Source organism: Taudactylus pleione, unplaced genomic scaffold (assembly GCF_031769625.1).
Source record: "Taudactylus pleione unplaced genomic scaffold, aTauple2 ptg000025l, whole genome shotgun sequence".
NCBI classification, from domain to species: domain Eukaryota; kingdom Metazoa; phylum Chordata; class Amphibia; order Anura; family Myobatrachidae; genus Taudactylus; species Taudactylus pleione.
Window position 1 is genome coordinate 8,429,209 of NW_028284427.1, and position 19,000 is coordinate 8,448,208.

Consider the following 19,000-nt stretch of genomic DNA (forward strand, 5'->3'; position numbering starts at 1 on the left):
CTCACATCTGTCTTCTCTTAGGAGGTGGCCATTTTTGGAGGGACATTGGGCCTGATTCAGAGCCGCTCGTAAGCGACCGCTCGTTCTCTCCGAGCGATGTTTGCCCAACTGCGCATTTGTACGGATCGTAATACGCATGCGCGAACCAGTCAGTGTGGCCGAAAATCGTTTGTTCGCTAAATAGCGAATGCCTGCTATTTTGAGTGACAGAATGAGGCGTATGTGGGTGGTAAAAGGGGAAGGTGCTTGAAAACGGGGAGTGGAGATCCGAACGCAGGCGTGCTTAAAGGTCAAAACGTCACTGGGTTATTTTATAGCCAGAACTGCTCGCAAAATTGTGGTAGCAAAAACCAACCACAAGAATAGCGAGCAGTTCATATGCTGGTCGATGTACTTGATTAATTTAATAAATAGCGGATATGACGTAGGATGCGAGCGGCCACGTGGCGTATTTTTTCAAAAAACGACCGCAAGTTTTGTTCGCTCGTTCAGACATAGAGGCGTGAACAGACCGCAAAGAGCGAACGGTTCATTTGAATAGCCACCCCTATTTTCTGGACGAACGACCGCAAATAGCGTCCGGCTCTGAATCAGGCCCATTTTCAGCAGATTCCATGCGTACTGCAAGACCGCATGGAATCTGCATAAACACTGCCCCTAAGCCACCACAAGGTCTGCAAGGGCTATTGTTATGCCCCTGCGGTGAGACCACTTTTAGGCTGTGTGGTCTGTGCATTGTGATTGTTGACACACCAACATCGATGCAACATTGGTTGCATCATTTACATTTCCAGTAGCCTAGCTACTCACTTCAAACCAGCTAAACATGGGCTCTGAAGCAATGTGTATTTGCAACCGGAACTCAGCAGTGTTCCCAGACACGCCTGTGGCACTCCCCTAAGATGCCCATGAAACGGATCCTGTTTGGGATCATTTTAGGTCACCTCCCAGTCTCCACCCTGATACACCCAGGGATCGCAAACCCCTTCTCAGATGTTAGCGATACTATATGCAATTGCGAAAAGCATAGGACACTTGGGCTTTCTGTATTTTTTGCGCATACAAACTAGCAAAACATCAACTGCTATAATATTAGAATAGCGTCCATCTCTAATTCAACCATCGTGATACTTGCATAATATGACTCGGTAACATGTGGACTGAAAACATCGCCCATCTGTGTCCGCCACTGCGTGCTCCTCTGAATCAGGCCTACAATATCCTTGCCTTCCACTGACAGATACATGGTCTGTCTGATGGTAAATTATGTACAAATTATTGCATGTGTCAAACAAAAGGAAAGGGGAAATTGGAGAAAACGTTGCACAGGCAATTTAAATTGAAGTAAAAGTATTTATACCACTATTCCCAAAATAATTATCAATGTAAATGTATATAAAGCATCAGGTAGTGGTGGTGCTCACTAGAGTTAGGGTACATAAGCATTTTGGAAGAAGAGAAAAGAACTCTGTTTGGTGAGCACTCTAAAGGTGCCCACACACATACCGACTTTTCATCCAATTTGGCCGATTTCGACGAATCGTGACGGCAGATCATGTAAAAAATGGCCAAATCGTGAGTTTCTACACTTGATCACGATGCGCGTCCCCGCTCGTCGTACATCGCATCTTCAGATCTGCCATGCTGTAGGGCAGATTAGCCAATCTGGGATACAATGCACTGGCTGCACGATAGATCTTAAGTCAGATTGGACATTTTTAACTCCAAATCGTGACCACGACTGCCTGGGGAGAGTTCAGGGAGAGTTCAGGGGAAATCGTGTACATTGGCTGATTGGGAGCAAGTCGGTATGTGTGTGGGCACTTAAGTTATTATGTATAATAAAACATAACTTTTAATATTGAAAATTAATAAAATTAGACTCACTGTTGTACAAAACACTCACAAAAACATCACAAAAATATCACAAAAATATCACAAAATATCAAAAACTATTAGTCTGAAAAACTTAAATCCTAGAAATCCTATACATTAAATAGGCATATACTAGAATAAATATATATATGCACATAGATAGTAGAATTAAACACCCTCCTATGTATCAAAAATAGCGAAATATACAGATAATACAATTGGAATCAATCTTAAATAGCATAATTATTCAGACATCGGTTTATCCCCTAATGCATAACATAAATATGTCCTAGCTTAAATAACATAATTATACAAACATCGGTTGATCCCCTATTATATAGCATTAATGTATCTATAGTTTAGAATTTTAGAAAAGTCCGGGCATAGGAGCTGCCAAACCTCATTCTACTTCTCCTCACTTGGACCAAGGTCTATCTGTGAGGAGTGAGAGATTACTGGAAAGGCAGGTTGCCCTTAGAAACAACAGTATAACCGCAGTGTTACTCAAGTTTTCATTTCTGCTGTTAGGGGTCTTACTGTATAGAATTGGACCCCTAATGACAGAATTACTTAACTTGAGGTAGCCGTCAGTTAATAGAGGGATAGAGAAGTAACTATAAACATCAATAGTAATGATATATGATAACATATCTAATCAATAAGATACAGTACTATATCTATCCTAAATGAAATTCCATCTCAAATGAAATTACAACTATGACACTATTAATGATGAAAACAGGCAATAAACTTCATTCACATAAATTGTGTCCTTAATATTGCAGTATAATATAGAGACATTTAGGACACATCTCAATTATCACTATATGAAACGTAACAAGTTAGATAATTTCCGTACAGACAATTACGCCTGATATAACATAAAGTAATAGAGCAACTTATTTATGACACTTTTAATAATGAAAACAGACAATAGACTCCATTCACATAAATTGTGTCCCTAATATTGCAGTATAATAAATTGACATTTAGGACACATCAAAGTTGTCACTATATGAAAAGTAATAAATCAGATAATTTCCGTACAGACAATTACATCTGATATAACATTTAGTAATAGAGACAACTAGTCAATAAATAGAATGACTGCATATATTTAAATACATCTATGCTGCCACAAAAAATGAATAGTTGTAAAAAAAGTGTACAAATTAATAATTAAATAGAATACAGTATATTGCAAAAACCAGTTGTATCAGAATATAACCGCAAGTGACCTCTACTTGTATCTCAATTTAGACAGCAAATAACTGCTGACACATGTTCTGACTATTAGTATAATTATCACAATGATCCTCTGTTTTAACAGGATACGTTTTTAATAGATCTAAGCAGAAAGCTGGAATAGTATAAACTATATATGTCCTCTTAATGCCAGCATAGTATATAGATATTCTAACGCATATAAATTTGTCACTATGTGATAAATGATGAATCAGATGAAATCCGCATAGATAGTTACATCTGATACAATAAAAAACGCTAACGATAGACCTGTCAATAGGAGAAGTGACTGCACATAATTAAGCAGATCAAGGGCCACTATAATATAAATGATAATTAAACAAACGTGTTTATAAATAATACTATGGGATACATCTTAGTGCAAAGGATCAACTTGTCAGTAAATGACCACAAGTAACCTCTATCATAACAAATATACCTAACACCCTGATGGGGAGGATCTAACTGGGTCATATACGTGTGAAAATATAGATAATAACAGGCAATAGTACGGGAAAATCCCCGGGGATAAAAAACCTGATGGAGAGGTGTACCATGTGACAAGTTCACAGACACCTGATGCTGCCTTGCTGCTCCGACGCGCATTTCGCCGTGCTGGCTTGTTCACGGAGGAAATGGTGTGATAACAGTACCTAACAGGTTGGGGTATAAAAGGAATAGAATCGCCAATCATCTACTAATTGGCCATGAAGGACAGTTCTTACAGCCAATAGAAGCCGCATCTTGTTCTTACTTTCATTATCGGAGCAGAAAAACCTGCTCCATTAACGGCTTCCCTGTGCTTTGAAAAGTAACATTTTGCAACATTCATATTATTGTTGCTAACTTAATATATAGAAACCTTGTATTAAGGTAACCATAAAATTGTTCATTCTTAGATGAAATACATTAATAACATAGTTATAAAGTACATAATAAATCAATAGATTCCAACAGTGTAAAGTATAAAAATATAAAGATATCTAACTAGCGTGCATGTGTGTATATTCTACTGTGTGTAAATAAATAAATTCTTAGTGAATAATTATTTATTGGATCGTTGGCCCCGGACAGTGAAATATGTAATCCTGTAGTCGCTGAGACGGTGTCTCCAATTATAACCCATTCTGGCCATGAGTGTGCATTTCTGTACACATGACTAATCCCATTACATACTAAATTAAAATTTAACCAACAAAATAATCATAATTCCTTATATATATGTGTATGTGTTTTTGATATATACTTGTTGTAGAATCCTACAAGTCACCAATATGTGCTGTGCTAAATGAAATTACGACTATAGAGAGAAGAGGAAAAGAAAAAGAAAGAAAAGAAAAAGAAAAGAAAAAGAAGAAGAAAAGGAAAAATATATACTAAATTAAAAGTGCCAGAAAAAGTGTGGAGTATGTGAATAAAATTATTTTATTATTAAGCAGCTTGTACATAGTGGCAGTAGTAAATACCATTTTAAATAAGTGAAAGTGAAAAAATATACGTGAATAAAATTGATGTGATACTAAAAAAGTAGATGTGTAATGAAAATAGTTATGGTGACCTATAGGTAAGAACATATTTATTATATATGTATGGTAAGTACATACACTAATGAGTAAGAATAATATTATGGAAGAAATCAATAAAATAAGCATCAATGGAAAAGACTGGAAATACTTATTAAGATCTAATATAACAGTATTGTGTGTATATGTAAAACTAATTCAGCCAACGCATTATTGGCTGTAGTAAGTTACCATGGTTAAAGTGAAAGTGAAAAATATTTATATTGTGAACAAGATGTGACTAGTGATGCTGTAATATGAAAAAGAAGTGATATGCAAGGAAAGTGACCATCATAAGAATGTATGGTGAGAATAGTAATATCATCGTAACATATAGGTAATAGCATATTTATACGCGTAATAAATACATACACTGTTAATATAGTATTAGAGTAAATAAAAATTGAACAGGAGAAAGAATCCATAAAAAATATAAAAATATTAATCAATGAAAAAGGGACTTAAAACTACTTATTGAGATCTAGTCTATAGAAAGGCACTGTAACTATTGTACTCATTTAAACCTCCCGGAATGAGTGTGCCCAATTTAAAGATCCATTCTGTTTCTTTACATAACAAGGTTGTATTCAGATCTCCTCCTCTAATGCCCATATGGATCTTTTCAAGGCAAAAGGCTTGTAATTGCCCAACATTACTATGATGTTTCTGCAGAAAATGCCTGGCAACTGAGGTGAGTTTCTTCATTTTAAGGGCATCTGATCTAGCATTCCTGATATTACAGGCATGTTCTAAAAGGCGTAGTTTAAAAGTACGTGTCGTCATGCCCACATATCTGTAACCATAAGGACACAGTAGGCAGTAGACTACACCCACGGTGTTGCAGTTGAAGTATTCTTGTATAAAAATCTTGTTTCCAAGTCTGTCATGTATTTCATTAGTTGTAATAATAAAATTACAAGCTTTGCATCTACCGCAAGGATATGTACCTTTCACTTTAGATTTTCTTCTAGAGGTTTGCTCATAATGGCTGTGAGTAAATCTCCCAAATTCCTTGCTCTCCTCCAACTCATGGAAACTCTGGTCTCTAGACGATCCTTTAAATCATTGTCAAGAAGTAGGACTGGCCAATGTTTTTGCAAAATACCTTGTAACAATTGACACTCTTTGCAAAAATCTCCAACAAATCTGATAATACTTTTTTCTTCCTTTTTCTTAGTTTTGGGAAATAAAAGAGTGTCTCTATTGATCTGAGAGACTATATACTTAGCTCTTTTGATAGAGCGATTGCTATAGCCCCTATTTTTTAATCTCAGAGAAAGATCTCTACATTGTAGTTGATAATCACTTTCATTGGAACAGTTTCGCTTTATTCGAAGAAATTCACCTTTTGGTAAATTAGAAATAGTTGGTGGAAAGTGACAACTTTTTTCATGTAGCAGACTAGTAGAATGAGGTTTGGCAGCTCCTATGCCTGGACTTTTCTAAAATTCTAAACTATAGATACATTAATGCTATATAATAGGGGATCAACCGATGTTTGTATAATTATGTTATTTAAGCTAGGACATATTCATGTTATGCATTAGGGGATAAACCGATGTCTGAATAATTATGCTATTTAAGCTTGATGCCAATTGTATTATCTGTATATTTCGCTATTTTTGATACATAGGAGGGTGTTTAATTCTACTATCTATGTGCATATATATATTTATTCTAGCATATGCCTATTTAATGTATAGGATTTCTAGGATTTAAGTGTTTCAGACTAATAGTTTTTGATATTTTGTGATATTTTTGTGATATTTTGTGAGTGTTTTGTACAACAGTGAGTCTAATTTTATTAATTTTCAATATTAAAAGTTATGTTTTATTATACATAATAACTTAGAGTGCTCACCAAACAGAGTTCTTTTCTCTTCTTCCAAAATTATTGCATGTGTCATGCATGCAGGAGGATTTTTCATGCCCGGCAGACCTATAATAGGTGCTCAGTTGTGGCCATACCATACATTGTGCAATTATCAGTGCTGATAATTGCATAGTGTATGGCCACCTTTAGGAATTAATGCATCGCATATTTTAACCACTTAACTGGCATGGTCACATGTGAAGCCAGAAGTGCTTCAGCTGAACAAGGTCGCATCACATGCACCACGCTGCCCTGCTGTATCTCCCAGCTTTAGAAGAGGAGATCTGTTCTGCACAAGTGCAAAACAGATCTCCTCTGACTCCCTGCACCGCCTGGCAGTGATGCGGCGGTCTGTGGCTGCGGACATCATTGCCGGAATCACGCCCCAGAGTGCCATGCGAATAGCATTCTGGAGCACATGTGCCAGGGACCAAAGTGCGAGTCCCCTCTTGACACTTTTTACTACTAAGAGCGTGTGTATGAGTGGGGGGGGTACTGTTATTAGGATTTATGATCACTGGGTTGTCTATTGCCAATGGGCAGATGGAAAGGCATATTTTATGAAAACAAGTTTCGAACTATATTAATTGTAAAAAAAAGACAATTTGTGACCATTTTGCTGGGAAAAAAATCATCAGTTAAGTGATTAAAATGGGACAGTTGATCATCAGTGCACCTGTGCTCCAGCTGGGTGGTCTGGGAAGATTGAGTTTGAGAAACTCTGCACTAAAGAATTCTGGACCTCATTCAGAGTCGGTCGTAAGCGGCCGCTCGGTCGTACGCATCCGATGTTTCCAAACCACGCATGTGCGTACTAGACCTTGTGATGCAAAATGCTGTTGATCGTACGGCTTACGAGCAGGAAGTGGCTTCCGTGAGTTGATTGACATGAAAGGCCGTTTGTGGGTGGTGGTCTAAAAACGTAGGCATTCCTCACCGTTTTCAGGGCGTTTCAGGGGCGTACATAAATTTACTGCTACGACCGACATAGAAGGCCGGAAATAGTAAAACGTCACTCTGCGAGCAGGTTAGGGGCCTGGCTGATCTTACAGCTTGAGGTTGGGTATGTGCTCTCTTAAGCACCAGATTAAAATTGATACTATCGAATGTGACTGATGTTATGTTTGATGTTTCTATTTTGTGCCACACAATACAAGCAGCTAATAATCGATTGTTGAAGCTAATAACACTGCTAATTGGCTTGTAAATGATTCAGTTGCGTTAGCATTAGCGAATAATAAGAATAAATTTCATGGGGGTGGCTTATTCTATGCGTTTTTTTGTTAATTTTTGGTGTAATTTGCACCCAACACAAGTGGCCGCAACCATAAGAAGAAAATTAACATACAGCGAATGACAACGATTGACTCGATCGCTAACTGCTATCACTCGCTAGCTAGAGGAGGTTCTTTGTGAATGTATGGGCGTCACTTTGGTTGCAATCGCCCGGCCGTGCGATTGTTTTTTTTTCTGATTCTCGATCGTTAGGCGTACGACCGAGCGGCCGTTTACGACCGACTCTGAATGAGGTCCTCTGTATGCATTAAGCTAGAATCTAGCCCATATTTTCCAGACTACCTGTTTATCTTTTAAAATGTGTCAGTAATGAGTACACCTGTGCCCAGCTAGGTGCCTGGAAAACATAATCTGTTAGGGATCCTGAGGAACGAGTTTGACAAACACTATTGGTGGGTACACACCTAATGCTGGGCATACACTCTACAATTATCTGTCAGATACTGTATCTGTCCAATCTCAAAAGAAAGAAAGTGAATCCAAACTTCTGCGCAAATGGATGCAGCCCTCTTCAATGAGTGCCTGAGTGTCACCTAACACCCCACTAATAGAAATCTGTAAACAAATATGGGTCTCAGATGAAGGCGTTTCTCAACTGGAGTGCAATACGGTACTTGGTTCCACTGGGGTAGTCAAGTTCTTAGAACTTGGAGTGTTCTTTTAAATCTCCAAAGGCTCCTTCTTTCGTTCCCAGACGTGGATTATATAGAAAAAAGATGAAAAAACAATGGGCCTGATTCAGAGCCGGACGCAATATGCGAACGGTCGTTCTGAAAAGGGGCTGGCTATTTAAATAGAGCGCTCGCTCTTTGCGGTCTGTTGACGCCTCTGTGTCTGAACGAGCGAACGAAACATGCGGTCTTTTTTTTCTAAAAAACGCCCCCTGGCCGCTCGTATCCTATGTCATCTCCGCTATTTATTTGATTAATCGAGTATATTGAAAGGCATCTGAACTGCTCGCAGTGCTTGTGGTCTGGATTTTCCTACCACAATATTGCGTTCAGTTCAGGCTAAGAAACAACCAAGTGACGTGGTCGATGACGCTGCTGTGTTAATTATGCACACCTTTAAAACGCCCGTTTTGACCTTTTGGCATGCCTGCGTTCCGATCTCCACTCCCCGTTTTCAAGCACCTTCCCCCGTTACCACCCACAAACGCCTCATTCTGTCACTCAAATTAGCAGGCACTCGCTATTTTGCGAGCGCTCGATTTCAGACTGCAGTGAATGGTTCGCGCATGCGTATTACGATCCGTACACATGCGCCGTTGGGCAATCATCGCTCGGAACGAACGAGCGGCCGCTTACGAGCGGCTCTGAATCAGGCCCTATATTGTGTGGAATCGTTCCGGGGTGTGTGGGTAAATAGACACTTTCCCACACCACCAAATAGAAATGGGAGAATGTGAGATGAATATGAAATAGGCTAAAAATAATACACACCCTTAAATGTGGTACGCTGTGTTATCAATTACATAAATCCCACCGCCCAGTGCAATGGAGTGATGAAAGGGGCGTACCCCACTCACTCTGGCATAGATGTATATCAGCAAGCGTACCATACTCACAGAGCAGATATATAATCTGTCAAACTGGCTGGTTGGAATGAAAACCTGGTAATGTATGGGAGCAAATGACAATCAACTATTTGCTCACAAACACTGGACAACAAGATAAAAATGGTCGATCAGACAAACTGGTTAAATCAAATGCATTTAACCAATTTGAACAATTGTCTTTGTTCTGTATTCCAGTGATTAAAGGTGCATACACACGGGACGACTGCACGACGATCAGATAACGATTATCGATCGCGGGTCCCTGTAGTAAACAGGCTAACATAGTCGAAATCGACCATGTATGCCAGTTTGCCCGGGCGACGGACGATGGTAATGACCATTCGTTCCAGCGCATCAACCATCGTTTGGAGGGGCCAGAATCTGGACGATTTGAATGATAACGATAGGATCATTGAAATCATCCACTTTATCTGACCGTGTGTACGCAGCTTAAGACTATATGGTTGATTGTTATTTGCTCGCAAACACCAGGTTTTCATTCCAACCAGCCAGATTGGACAGCTGTCTGACAGATAATTGTATAGTGTATGCCCAGCATAACAGATATATCTGCAGATGATGGTTGTTTATAAACACTGAACAACCATCAACTGTCATTAGGCCGCGGGTCCCGCTGGCTAGTGGGCATGTCGCCCCCCCCCAGCCTCTGCAGCAAGTGTACAGGTGGTCGGCTGACCGCTGTACACACAGCACGATGCCACAATATATCTGCAGATACAATGGGCATCGGCTGTGCAGCACAGCCGACGCGATATGTCTGTGAATGATGTTGTTTACAGGGGATTCAATCGGGAAACCGGCTGACGTAAGCCCGTCAGCCGGCTTCCCGACTGCTCTATCCCGGCGAGGGTTAAATGACAGGCGTCTAAATCTAGACGCCTGTCATTTATCCGACGCCGGGAGACCGGTGCCCGGCATCCCGATCGGACAGCCGCGGGGGGGGGGGGGGTTAGGTTTAGGGCACCCAGGAGAGACTTAGGGTTAGGCACCCCCCGTGGGACTTAGGTTTAGGCAGCGGGGAAGGGGGGGTTAGGTTTAGGCACTTAGAGGGGGGATTAGGGTTAGGCACAGGGGGGGAGGTTAGGGTTAGGCACCCCTAAGGAGGGTTAGGGGGGTAGGTTAGGTTAGTTTGTACTTACCTAGGGACGTTCGGGATTTCCATCGCTGTCGGGCTGCCGCTGCCGGGATCTCTGCATCTGTCGGGCTGCCGCTGCCGGGAATCAAACTGCCGGCCATGCTTCAGCCGGCATTTCATACCAAATGCGTTTACAGACATGTCGTTGGTACACACTGGCCGACACGCACAAAATATATTGGCCGATCAATTGATCGGCCCATATATCTGCCAGTGTGTACCCAGCATAAGTCAAATCAATTAGGCGGGAGTTGAGATCTGTGAGCAGTTTTCACTGCAAATTACATTTCAATTCCAAACTCACATTGATTTTCCAGCGGAAATTAAAAAAATGTTGTGTGCATCCCCCACAGTAGGAGAAGAGGTCTGAAAAATCTTTATTCTAATGTAAAAAATGCCAGGACACAGGGCCTGACTCAGAGACGGACGCTCTGAACGAGCGCTCGCTCTGAATCAGGGCGTTTTTTTTTTTTTTTTTGTGCGGCCACCTGGCCGCTCGCATAGCTGTGGGTGACCACCCACAGCTATTGCGAGCGGCCAGGTTGATGGTCACGATGGTCAAGACCATCGGGCTTGCAACGAGACCCTTGTGTTAGGGTCTCGTGGCCGCAAGCCCCAGAGAGCTTCTGGCTCTAATAGAGCCGGAAGCTCTCCCACTGACACTGGTGATGACAGTGGGACTGCCCCCAAACGGCAGGCGTTCCTTCGGGAATGCCTCTGTTTGGCCAGCCACCCCCCCTGCCCGCCTACCAATCGGGGTGAGCTGTCAATCACCATCGACAGCTCGCCCCCTTTGGTGTGAGACCCGGAGTGACAGAGCACCCGTCGCTAGCCGGGTCTTGCGCATGTGCATGACGGAGCCGGCTCCGTCGTGCGCATGCCCAGTGGGCAAACATTGACCCGGTTGCGAGCACTCAGCGTTTGCGACCGGGTCTGAATCAGGCCCACAGTGCAGAGCCTCAAGTACACCCATTCTAATGAATAATCATGCACTTGGAGAGGTTTAACTAGCATAATTTGATCAATAAAGACATTTCAGTTTTCAGATGAATTTCTTTAAAAAGCTCAAATAGTTAAATGATGTGGGACAGGTATGTAGAGGTGTAAATGATACAGGACAGGTATGTGGAGGTATATATGATGTGGGGCAGGTATGTGGAGGTGTAAATGATGTGGGACAGGCACGTGGAGGTGTAAATTAGGGGTGTGCACCGGCCACTTTTCGTGTTTTGGATCTGGATCTTTCTTCCTGTTTTGGATCTGGATTGGTTTTGCCAAAACCACCCTTTCGTGTTTTGGGTTCTGGGTTCTGGGTTTTGTGTTTTGGATCTGTATTTTTTTTTTTAAAAAGCATTAAAACAGCTAAAATCACAGAATTTGTGGGTTTTTCTGATCCTATGCTATTATTAACCTCAATAACCTTAATTTCCACTCATTTCTAGTCTATTCTGAACACCTCACAATAGTGTTTTTATGTCCAAAAGGTTCCACCGAGGTAGCTGGATGAAATATGCTAAGCGACAGGAGTGGGTGGCACAAACACGTGGCCCATCTAGGAGTGACACTACAGTGGCAGACAGGATGGCAGTTTGAAAAACTAGGCCCCAAACAGTGCATAATGCAAAGAAATAAAAGAGGTGCAAGATGGAACTGTCCTTGGGCCCTCCCACCCACCCTTATGTTGTATAAACAGGACATGCACACTTTAACAAACCAATCATTTCAGCGCCAGGGTCTGCCACACGACTGTGGCTGAAGTGATCGGTTCGTTTGGGCCCCCACAAAACAAGCTGGCAATTAATCTGTCCCTGCACAAACTGGCTCTACGGAGGCAAGATGTCGTCCTCATCCTCCTCATCCACCGATTCCTCACCCTCTTCAGTGTTGTGTACATCCTCACAGAGTATTAATTCGTCCCCGCTGGAATCCACCACCACAGGTCCCTCTGTACGTTCTGGAGGCTGGTCTCCCTGGAAGAGTTGATAATTCATTTTTATGAACATCATCTTCTCCACATTTTGTGGAAGCAACCTCCTACGCCTTTCGCTGACAAGGTTTCCGGCTGCACTAAACACTCTTTCGGAGTACACACTGGAGGGGGGGCAACTCAGGTAAAATAGAGCCAGTTTGTACAGGGGCCTCCAAATTGCCTCTTTTTCCTGCCAGTACAGGTACGGACTGTCTGACATGCCTACTTGGATGCTGTCACCGATGTAATCCTTTACCATTCTGTCAATGGTGACAGTATCATATGCAGTGACAGAAGACATGTCAGAAGTTGTTGCCAGGTCTTTCAGTCTGGACCAGATGTCCAAACTTGGTCCTGCCTGCCCTGCATTACCGCCAGCTGGTTGTTTAGGATACCTACGTTTTTTCCTGGCTGCCCCAGTTGCGGGAGAAAATGAAGGAGCTGTTGACGTGTCACGTTCTGCTTCAGCTGACAGTGGGCCTGATTCAGAGCCGCTCGTAAGCGGCCGCTCGTTCGCACATCTGCGCATGTGTATGGGTTGTAATGCGCATGCGCCAACCAGTCAGTGCGGGCAGAAATCGTGTTCCCAAAATAGCGAGTGCCTGCTAATTTGAGTGACAGGATGAGGCATTTATGGGTGGTAACAGGGGAAGGTGCTTGAAAACGGGGAGTGGAGATCCAAACGCAGGCGTGCCAAACGGTCAAAACGGGCATTTTAAGGGTGTGCATAATTAACAAAGCAGTGTCATCGGCGACGTCACTTGGTTGTCTCTTAGCCTGAACTGTTCGCATGATTGCGGTAGGAAAATCCAGCCACAAGCACTGCGAGCAGTTCAGACGCCTTTCGATGTACATGATTAATCTAATAAATAGCGGAGATGACGTATGATGCGAACGGCCAGGGGGCGTCTTTACAAAATAGCAAGCGCATGTTTTGTTCGCTCGCTCAGACATAGAGGCGTCAACAAACCGCAAAGAGCGAGCGCTCAATTTAAATAGCCGGCACCTTTTTCTGAACGACCGTTCGCAAATAGCGTCCGGCTCTGAATCAGGCCCAGTGTTTTCACCAGCAGGTCTTTGCACCTCTGCAGGCTTGTGTCGGCCAGAAAGAGAGACACCACATAGGCTTTAAACCTAGGATCGAGCACGTTGGCCAGGATCCTCTGGAGGAATCCCGGATAGGAGAGTCAGTCATGCCACTGACATGGCCTGCAGGACTACTTCCGATCCTGGCTAAGGAGGAAATTGACAAGGAGGAAGTTGACTGTGTGGTTTGCAGGTGCTTGGATACAACAGGACAAAGGGATTTAGGTGTCCCTGGACTGCTTATGGTCTTAGCCAAAGTTTCTGAACTTGACAGTAACTTTTTATGAACGCGCTGCAGGTGACGTATAAGGGAGGATTTTCCTAGGTGGTTAACGTCCCTGCCCCTACTTATTTCACCTTTACATATGGTACGTATGGCAAGACAGTTGTTGTCCGGATTTGGATAGAATATTGCCAGACCAAAGAGGTGGAATGTTTGGTTTTCTGCCCAGGCATGACCGTGATGAGCTTTTTCATCCCACGGACAACAACTGTCTCCCACGGAGCCTGATTTAAACAAAGCACATCACCATCAGAATCCTCCTCGCTAACTTCCAGCGCCAGCTACACCATGTCATCCGGTTGTACTTCAACAGTGACATCTTCAATTTGCATATCAGCAAGTGGACTGTGGGTGCTCCTTTCAGCACTTGCAGAGGACGTGCAAATGGTGGAAAGAGCCACCTCTTCCCGTCCAGTGCTGGGAAGGTCAGGCATCGCAACCGCCACCACACTTGGACTCTCCTTGGAGATTTGTGATATCTTCTTAGAACGCACAGTTCTTCACTGTGCTTTTGCCAGCTTAACTCGTATGATTTTTTTTAGCGGGAGGAGGGCTTCCATCGTCATGTGAAGCTGAACCACTAGTCATGAGCATAGGGAAAGACCTTAGCCGTTCCTTGCCACTCTGTGTCGTAAATGGCATATTGGCAAGTTTACATTTCTCCTCAGATGATTTAAATGTTTTTTTAAGGTCATTTTCCTGAACTTTGTCATTTGGGATTGTATATGCCCTCTACTATGACATTGGGCATCGGCCTTGGCAGACGACGTTGATGGCATGTTATCGTCTATGTCATGACTAGTGGCAGCAGCTTCAGCACTAGGAGGAAGTAGTTCTTGATCTTTCCCTATTTTATTTTGTATTGGAGAAAGTTTGGTCCTCCATTTATGTTATATTGATATATACGTGCGGCTAAGGTGCACACAAACACAGAAAATAATTTTTTATTTTTGTTGGAGACTAGTGCACTTTGTGGGTTACACCACCCTTTAAGAAATGAGCCAGCCGGCTCTTTACTTATGGGACACAGGCGCACGCTTGGCGCTGCTCCTTTGTTAATGCACGTGCAGCTACAGTGCACACAATTCACAAAGACAGAAAAAAAAGATTTTTTTTTTTTTTGTGGAGCGCACTTTGAGGGTTACACCACCCTTTAACAGACAGATGCACGCTTGGCACTGCTGCTTTGAGGATGCACGTACAGTGCAGATAATTCACAAACACAGAAGAAAATGTTTTATTTTTGTTGTAATGCACTTTGGGGGTTACACCACCCTTTAACAGACAGATGCACGCTTGGCGCTGCTGCTTTGAGGATGCACGTACAGTGCACACAATTCACAAACACAGAAAAAATATATATTTTTGGAGTGCACTTTGGGGGTTACAGCACCCTTTAACGGACGAGCCAACCGGCCCTTTACTTATGACACAGGCGCACGCTTGGTGCTACTTTGTTGTTGTACGTGCAGCTACTGCACACACAATTCGCAAACACAGAAAAGAATTTTTTATTTTGTTTGGAGTGCACTTTGGGGGTTACAGCACCCTTTAACGGTCAAGCCAGCCGGCCCTTTACTTATGACACAGGCGCACGCTTGGCGCTACTTTGTTGATGCACGTGCGGCTACTGCGCACACAATTCACAAACAGAAAAAATATATATATTTTTTTGCACTTGGGGGGAGCACCCCTGATGGACAGAACACCCCCTGGACAACACTACAGCACCCTTTTAGGACTGGGACGCTGCACAGGACTTTGGAGTGGACACAGCCCCTATGGACAACTGACTGCACAACACAGCCCAGCCAGCCTCTATGGACTTTGGAGGAGTGGACACAGCCCCTATGGACAACAGCAGCACAACACAGCCAGCCCCTATGGACTTTGGAGGAGTGGACAAAGCCCCTATGGACAACAGCAGCACAGCACAACACAGCCAGCCCCTATGGACTTTGGAGGAGTGGACACAGCCCCTATGGACAACAGCAGCACAGCACAACATTACACTGCACTACACTGCGCAGCCAGCACTAACTCCCACCCTCCCTCTTCACTGTCCACACCCGAGTGAGAAAATTTCGCCAACGCGGGTACCTTATATAGAATCCAAAACCCGCGAGACCCGGAAGGCGGGATGATGACATTTTGCATCGATTTCAGATCCGAGTCAGGCGGGAAAAGTCGAGCCTGACTCGGATCGGGGGGGTTCGGATTTCAGAAATCCGAACCCGCTCACCCCTAGTGTAAATGATGTGGGTCAGGTATGTGGAGGTGAAAATGATGTGGGACAGGTATGTGGAGGTGAAAATGATGTGGGACAGGTATGTGGAGGTGAAAATGATGTGGGTCAGGTATGTGGAGGTGAAAATGATGTGGGACAGGTATGTGGAGGTGTAAATGATGCGGGACAGGTACGTAAAGGTGTAAATGATGCGGGACAGGTATGTGGAGGTGTAACTGATGTGGGACAGGTATGTAGAGGTGTAAATGATGTGGGACAGGTATGTGGAGGTGTAAATTATGTGGGACAGGTATGTAGAGGTGTAAATGATGTGGGACAGGTATGTGGAGGTGTAAATGATGTGGGACAGGTACGTAGAGGTGTAAATGATGTGGGACAGGTACGTAAAGGTGTAAATGATGTGGGACAGGTACATGGATGTGTAAGTGAAGTGGGACAAGTGGAGGTGTAAGTGATGTGGGACTGGTATGTGGAGGTGTAAGTGATGTGGCAAAGGTATGTGGAGGTGTAAATGATGTGGGACAAATACGTGAAGGTGTAAATTATGTGGGACAGGTATGTGGAGGTATAAATGATGCGGGACAGGTACGTGGATGTGTAAATGATGCGGGACTGGTACGTGGATGTGTAAATGATGCGGGACAGGTACGTGGATGTGTAAATGATGCGGGACAGGTACGTGGATGTGTAAATGATGCGGGACAGGTACGTGGAGGTGTGCCACACGAGGGATAAGTACTTATGAAGATGAACCCGGGGTGGATTCAGGGGAGTTTATAGGAGCAGACGTCTTGATATTGAAAGGACGCTGGTCTGAGATGTGTGTTGCTCATGAATGGCCCACTGATGAAGAATAGATGCTGGAGACGAGATACATCCGGAGCGGACTGCGGATACACCCAACAGGTAACTGGGACGTCTGGGATGATCACAGACTGTCAGGATAGCTTAAGCAGGGCTCCCTCTGGGGGTGGTAGTAGGGAGTAGCACCGCTGGTATGCATTGTGTCTGGGAGGCTGGAACCTGGAGCAATATACTTATATGTGAGACTCAGCAGAAACAAGGAATAGCAGGGAGCTCAGCGAACTCCCAGCTCAGCTGGGAACAACGTTGCACTGGCAATGAAAGGACTGCAGATCAGCCCTTAAATACCCGGAGAAAGTGCAGGATTGGTTGCTAGGGACTCCCAGGAATGCTGACTGGATTGGTCGAAAGGAGTCACCTGACCACATCCAAGATGGCGGCGCCCACGTCGTGCTGCAGCACTGCCAAGGTGTGCAATACTCACACTAGCAGCCAGGACACTATGCCTCCAGACCCTTGTAGCATGCAGCGCGGACCTCCCTCCATGTGCCTGCACCTCTGCCAGAAGGACCCCGCCAGAGCGTCTGGACAGGTAAGTGCCGCTGACCCTGACCCCTCACAGCCCTGGTCGTGACAAGGTGTAAATAATGCAGGACAGGTACGTGAAGGTGTACATTATGTGGGACATGTACGTGGAGGTGTAAGTTATGCGGGACAGTTATGTGGATGTGTAAGCATAAATGATGAATTACAGGTACGTGGAGGTGTAAATGCTGCCAGACAGATACGTGGAGTTGGAAATTATGCGGGACAGGTACGTGAAGGTGTAAATTATGCGGGACAGGTACGTGGAGGTGTAAGTGATGCGGGACAGTTATGTGGATGTGTTAGCATAAATGATGAATTACAGGTACGTGGAGGTGTAAATGCTGCGGGACAGGTATGTGGAGTTGGAAATGATGCGGGACAGGTATGTAAAGGTGAAAATTATGCGGGACATGTACGTGGAGGTGTAAATGATTTGGGACACGTACATGGAGGTATAAATGATAAAGGACAGGTATGTGGATGTATAAATTGTGGAAAAGGTACATGGATGTGTAAATTATGCGGGACAGGTACATGGAGGTGTAAATGATTCGGGACAGGTACATGGAGGTGTAAACGATTCGGGACAGGTACATGGAGGTATAAATGATAAAGGACAGGTACGTGGAGGTGTAAGTGACCCTGAGGAAGGACCTATGGTCAGAAACGCGTTGGTGTTATATGGAAAGTATTCCTTACTTTTTGATTCCTGTTTTAAACATTTTTGGACATCCCCATCTGCCTACCCTGGAGCGGAGGTTATATACGTTTTAAACTATTTTTTAGGCTGTATTTGTTTTTTATTATTTTACCATTAAATCCATCAATTTTGTATCTGCTGTTGGAATGCACTTTCTGGACCGGCTTTATAAGGAATATACAAACCTGGTTACGTTCCTAAGCAGGGAAGTTTGCCCTAGAAACAAAGAAACCTTTATGGGAACGTTTATACCTGATCCCAGGTGAGTGTTCTTTCCAAGGGGTTTCAAGTGGGGATAGTATGAAAAAGATCTTTATATTGGTTGATGGGGAGAGGAAAGATACCTTCATGTGAATGCATTATTTTACTGTGAGGTGAGTTCTAGAAGGAAGGCTCCAGAGAATTTGAGGTGTTCCAGTACCTTGGGCATAATCTACTGTAGATCTTCTCTTTCATTTTTCAAGTGATAATCTCTACCACTATCTATTTACACATTATCAGAAGATCGCGCTTCTTTGGATCACTTGTTTTTTGTATTTAATTTGGCGGTGTGGTGCTCTCGAGAGTGGACTAAGCTGCGGTCTGTGGGGCGCAGGTTGCCTTTGCCATTTTTTTCTTGGCTCCTATACTAGCCAGTGCCTCCCCAGACAATTGTCCTCACCGCACATCCATAGATTTTATACTTACCCCCACTCATTTTATATGGTCTGCATTTTCTGAAGTTTTACAATAGAATATTAACTAGTCTTTCATCATT